Source organism: Amblyomma americanum, chromosome 1, assembly GCF_052857255.1.
Source record: "Amblyomma americanum isolate KBUSLIRL-KWMA chromosome 1, ASM5285725v1, whole genome shotgun sequence".
Classification (NCBI taxonomy): Eukaryota; Metazoa; Arthropoda; class Arachnida; order Ixodida; family Ixodidae; genus Amblyomma; species Amblyomma americanum.
The window spans coordinates 422,345,087-422,351,248 of NC_135497.1; positions in this window are offsets into that span (position 1 = coordinate 422,345,087).

Genomic DNA, 6,162 nt, shown 5'->3' on the forward strand with positions numbered 1-6,162 from the left:
AACCCTCTTTTTCGCACGATTGCTCATATGATGCAAGTAAGGTTGCTAGGGTATAACCTTCAGGACTTGCTGTAAGCGCAAGAGTGTTTTCCCGTGAGAAGCTATAAACCCCGACACCACCGAATGAAAATGAAATCTTTTTGGACAGAAGGCAGACATGTACCATACGGCATTGGCTTGCCAAAAAATGGAGTCTTGATATTACAACTCAGATTATCGAAAGAGCAAGGCCAGCAGCCTTTGCCAATTTTGTTCCGGACCAATGTCACCAATCTTGTCTTACCGACGCTCTAACTGTACTTCATTAAATGTTTTCGTCTTGAAGCTTTTGAGCAAACCGCAGTCGGCGGAATTTATGTGTTGAGATAGCTTTTGAGAAAGTAGGTAAACATGTGGTCATTCCGCATTTTCATTGGCTGCCGCGCATGTTAAAGGACTCAGCGAAGAGAGGCAGTTTTGATGCACATTTGTGGCCGCTTCTAAATGGAGCCCCTGTTCCGGCGACTGAAGACGCCAGGAGTAATAAGCCCGGTCGAGTCTCCGTCAGTTTTCAATCAGGCAGACGTCCAAATAAGTTCCATGCAAATGTGCAGTCGTTTGCAGGATCTCTGTTAGCAACGACTCACCGTAGAGATCACAGACAGGGCATTGTGTTGTTTCGAGGACTAAAAAAAATCATAAGCCTCTTTTTCATAATTCTGGGTAATATTCTCGACTGCTTTTTAAATGACACTGGAATATTATTTTTATGGCGTAGAAAGAGTCTTAGAAGGATTTTACAAAATTATAACATTTTTGAGAGCATACCAGCTTTTGAAATGAAGCCATTGTAACACCTATATTGGTCCGCCGCTGTTTTGGTGAGATTGGTAGCTGCTGAGATTAGGGGCCGCCGCTGAGATTGGTGGCTTTGGTCTTCGTCTGCAGATCTGAAGGTCACGGGTAGCGATACTGGCCGCGAGCCCGTAATTCGAAGGAGACGAAATACAAACCAGTCCGCGTGATGTGAGACGACAGGGCTTGTTATAGGACCCTAGGTGGTTAAAGTCATCCGGAGTTATTCCGGGACCACAATTTTTCATTTTTTTACCAACAATAAAGTTTGTTTTCAGGACAGCACAAACTGGTGCTTTTCCGCCAGTGCGCCCACTGCATCTTGGAAACGTAGTTTCTTTTGCTTCTAATTTTTACTGTATTTTTGTCTTCAAGCACCGTTTACATTTTTCGTGAATACGTTTCCTTTTATTCTCAAATTGAAAACACTCCGTTATCAGCATTTTTTTCGAAGATTTCTTCGTTGTTCATTTTTGTGCTCTCTTTTGCTTCAAGGTGAATTGTTATAGACTAGTCCAAACGCCGGTGTTGTACCACATAAGCTTGCATCCACAAACGCTCCAGAATTGTAGCAGCTATATCAAGATAGAAAAGTATCATTGAGGTGCGTTCCTTGGCGCTCATTATAACAACGTCAGATTCATTACTCTGGAATTTACCCGAAGCGCTGTAGCGCTAGCTAGCACAACGTACAATTTTTCCTGGCTAAATTTGTTCCAGGACCGGGAAAGTTTGATCTCTAGCTGCACTGCTGCATGGCTTACAAGCGAATACCTCAATTATTTCGTGAGCAAGAGATGCACAGCGGAAAGGTTTCATGAAGTTGGAGTTCCTTGTCTTACGCTGCTTTTTAAAGCGAAAGCTTTACAACTCCCCTCCGTAGCTTCTTTGCCGTATGCGCGAGTTTAACCTTCAACCGAGGGGAAGCCAAGTGACAACTACGACGTCACTCAATCACCGCCGCTGAAACGGAGCGCTTGCTTCTGCTTCTATGGGCCATTCATTGGCGCTGGCGTTGACAGTGATCAAGACTTCGGTGATATTGAGCAAAGTGAGGGCTCATAACTGGGTCTCTGCATCAGTAGATTCCGCAGTCGCGCTTAGAGGTACGTGTCAGTGGTGAAACATGTAGGCTGCATGCATTAGCGTTGAAAACGTCGTGGAAAACAAGCGGCATTGTAGAAATAAGCCACAGAGTTCGATGGGTGACCAAAATTTGCGATAAACCCTTAATTTAATTGCCACCTGCCAGGGTGGTAGGTTGGGCTCGCTGCCTATCCAGAGTGCGGAATCAGCTCAACGTTGCCGACACCAAGCCGCGTCTACTTGCATGACACATCACAGCTTTGGCTCTCTAACCATGTTCAGCAGTGGTTAGACCGCAGCAAATATTCCTCTTCTCCTTTTTAGATGGCTCTAAGGTCAACTGACCTTACTTTAATATCAAAGCTGCCATTTGATATTTTATAACATTCGCATCAAAAGCTCAAAAACAATGAAAACATTCACGATACCAGTGTGGCGCCGTTATTACGATATAATAACATAGTTCGTCATGAAACTCAGCGTACGACAAGACGGGACACAAAGATTAAAAAGAGAGGACGAAAATGTGTGCGCCCAAGAACTGATATGACTAGAGCGACAACTAAATGATAGTCGTTACTACATGCCTATTATATTTATGCAGAAGTTCGTTTTATTTCCTATGCTCTTATCTGTCCCATTTTATCGACATGCCCATCACTTCTGGACAAAAGCATTTTTGAGCGGGAAAACGTTTATGAAAGCATTTTTATATGATGTAAGATTTCAATAGAACAATCAATATATCCACAGATCACGCGACGGCAGTCTTGCATTTTATTCTATTAACTTTTTTGCTATCCTCTATGTCGTTCCCAACTGGTTTTCATGGAAACCTTAACTGTTCGATGCGATCAATGGAGATTTTGTTCCTTATGAGAAGTCTGGGCGATTACCTTCACTATTTCCAAAGAAGTATCTTACAATCTTATACTTTTAATATTTTTTGCACGGAAAGCTTTGACGTTTCCAAGTACAAGACATGCTGGTCGGGGCATCTTGACCCACATCCTTTACTTCACTATTCTTCTTGTCTTTACCATCCTGGCTTGTCATGTGTTGATTTGCGCTTTTATTGTTTATGCTATTACATTAAAAACAACTAAAATGATTATTTTCAGAAATCGATTCCATGGCTGTGCGTTTCGCCTGCAAAACAAAATCGCTAGTTCATTTTACAGAATATGAGGCAAAAAAGTGAGTAAAATCAAACAAATACGATTGGGAGCTGCATGGAACGGTAAGCCGACGGCCTCGACTTACAACGCTTTTGAAATCAAGGATAGATCTTGCGATGCCCCACTTCTAACTCGCATAAAGGCGAAATGCTAAGGATGAGAGGGGTCGTTCAGGCTAGTTTGCGATCGTTCAGGTTTCCTGCACACCGCAAGGCACAGGAAAACGATAGACTCAAAACGGTAGGGAAAGATGCCTAGCGCCATCCCTGTCACCCGTCCTTGTACTTTTATGCATCTCGTCGCCTATGTTTTGCCCCGTGCCGTCAACGTGCACTAAGAAGTGCTATTGAAAGCAACATTTCATATATACAGCCCATCTAGACATCTGCGAAAGGGATTCTAGGATATGAAGACATGCCGCTAATGAGATGATTGATTAACTCTAGTTATCTAGCAAAGAACTCAAATGTTCAGCTTAATCCTCTTCGCACACCCAACCGAAACTGCAAAAACGTGGGTTTTAGATACTCCAGCTACGCTATATTATTCACGTTAAAAAGAATCCCGTGAGTTGATCACTCAGCATGACGTTCCAACGCGATTGAACAACACAAAGGACAAGCGCAGAACGACAAAATGGCCGCTGTGTTGTCGTGCTGTAGTCCTTTGTAAACTGTTGGGCTCGAACATCATGCCGAAATTCTGCTGCTGCACGCATACAATGATTTCACTAAGTCATTCACTTTTCGGACGGTGCTCGCCGCCCCGATAACCGCTTCCCCGACGACACGCTTTAGATGCCCATCCTGACTATGGAACTTACTGCGCCATTCTTTTCCTAGTAACGATTTAATATTACTGCTATTTGTGAATCAGGCTCAGCGTCGAGTTTACACAATTTAGTCGCCATCGTTATGTGGCCCACCCCTCATGCAGCCGCTGGCGAGGTGGCAGGTAAGGAACGCCTAACGCTTTTAACAAAGCTTGGTGGCGTTTTACATAAAGTCGATGCACATTCTTTTTTACTGTTGCGAGCACTTGCAGAACGCTTACGATACCACTTCCTCTGTGATTGCGATCCGTGCACACAGCAGCCCAGCGCACGCTTCCCAAAGAAGGGAAAAACTGCGTGGTCGCGTTGTAGCAGGTCTCGACGTAAGCGTCACTCTGAGCGAAATAATATTTCGTAATTTTTTTCATGAATTCAAGTAATTGCATGAGGCAGGGAGAATCGGCTGTGTTCAGATCTCTTAATTTTTTGCATCATATGATTTTTGGAAAGCAATGAACGCGACACACTAACCGATCCGTTTACGTAGCTTGCCTTGTGTTTTCTGTCGCTTTCATTATTTTATCTCTCATTTCTTGTGTTCCAGTAACAAAAGCGGAGCTTATCCAGAGGATGTCGAAGAGAAAAGTCACTGCAATGGACCTTGAAAAGTCTGAGCCAGCAACAACAGTTGCACAGATACATGTATGTACTGAGCGAAGTTTTACTGCGGATGCCTCTGCTACTGCCACTTGTACGCTTACCAATCGCAATATGTACATTACATAGCAGCATACTTCAGAGCCAGACAGGCGTCTCTGTCTGTGTGTGTCTAAAATATTTATGGTGGCGGGAAGCAGCCAGGCTGCCTTCAGCAACAGAGAGCTTTGGAGCGAGCCCACCGATACGGCGTTGCTGGACAGCACACTTCTCTCATTCCAGCACGTTGTCTTAGCTTCAGCTTGCAACTAGCTGGCCTGTTTTCTCAGTGCCATGATGCTGCTTAAGTATATGTATTGCTGGAAATTTATAAGCCCTGCTATTCTTCGGTTATGCAGCTTACCAAAGCGAATCGGGCCACGTGAGACACGGATAGTGCCTCTGATAATTATTATTCACGAGGGGTGATAATTATTTTTCACTTGTCTATCGAAAAAACCGGTGCCGCACTGTGGGCTTCAACTGCGGTGGGCTCTCTCCTGTCGGTGCGGCTCTTGTCAAGACACGATTAATTACTGGAAGGCACCGTTCTCCTCTTCCCGTCATCTGTCCATCGTCGGTCGCTTCTTGCAGGGAACGATTCAAAGGGGGAAGGTCATTTGCATCGAGCCGAGCGTGGGAAAAATTTCACAGGCTCCTTCCCACCTAGTCATCCTTTTTTTTTGCAGTCGTCGGCCACCTGATGATGCGGTCGAAATTGCCACTGCTGTTGCTGCGCCACCATGGTCATCCCTGTCGATGGGATCTGCACCTTAATCCTCTTCGGCTGGTGTGCATTGCGTTCATAACAGGCCCAACGCGGACGTCACCGAAAGCTCCCCAATTGACTTTCAAACAAAATGGGTGCTGTCTACTCTTGTAAACGGTAGGGCAGCCACACAGAACAAGCAGGGATGGAGGACTAAAGTTAGAAGACCAAGCGGAAGGGAGAAAAACCTCTGAGAAGGAATGGAAGGAGAGGAGCATGGAAAAGTAGCTGGTTTGCCATATATGAAACTCCAATATAATGTCTTTTATTAAAGAATTGTTTGCGGTTGTGTGTTCCAGGGACGGTGCCTCACAACAACCTTGGTAGAAGACATTTTCAGCCAGAGGGTGGTCGGGGCCCTTTAAGTAGTGGGTGCCGGCTGGCGTGCATGTGTGCTCTGCCAAATTTGTTGTTCAAAATTTTTATTCTCTAAGGAGGCCATTTTCATTTGACAGCTGAAGATGAAGCATAACCTTTCGTGTGCCGATTCGGTCGTTGGCATAAAGCTTAGTGCTCGGGTCTTCTGCCACAAGTGCTCAAAATACCTGAGAAATACCGTATGCATACTTCACCTTGTATTTGACTCATCAAAAAGAAAAATTTCCCAGTGTGGATCATCATGCCTGCACCCACAGTGCGGGGCCGACATGCAAGGCCACATTGTAACGCCTTTCATTCCAGTGCTAGCTTTGCAGTAAAAGCGACAGCATACCGACACGACGTGCAACTAAATTTGTACAGTACACGCACTTCAGAAAAATTTTCAACCAGCTGATATGCACGCTTGTCAAAATTATGCGTGCAGTACTTGCTGGCAGCAATATTAA